Source organism: Dinoponera quadriceps, unplaced genomic scaffold, assembly GCF_001313825.1.
Source record: "Dinoponera quadriceps isolate SergipeBrazil2010 unplaced genomic scaffold, ASM131382v1 scaffold2183, whole genome shotgun sequence".
NCBI classification, from domain to species: Eukaryota; Metazoa; Arthropoda; class Insecta; order Hymenoptera; family Formicidae; genus Dinoponera; species Dinoponera quadriceps.
Window position 1 is genome coordinate 295,613 of NW_014556922.1, and position 216 is coordinate 295,828.

A 216-nucleotide genomic window follows, 5' to 3' on the forward strand; every position below is an offset into this window, starting at 1 on the left:
GCCCGTAGTTTCGAAGTTAAGACCGACTCGTCTCCGACACCTCCGACGGTGATTATCGGTCCCGCTCAACGAGCGCGTTCGTTAACGAACTGTCGGCACGCGGCCGGCGTTAATCGAGGCCCGCATCGATGAAGCGGTCGAGCCTCGCTCGTCAATGGGACGCGTTCATTGAGGGAGCGCCGGCGAGCGCCGCGAGCGGGATCGTAAAGAATGCTC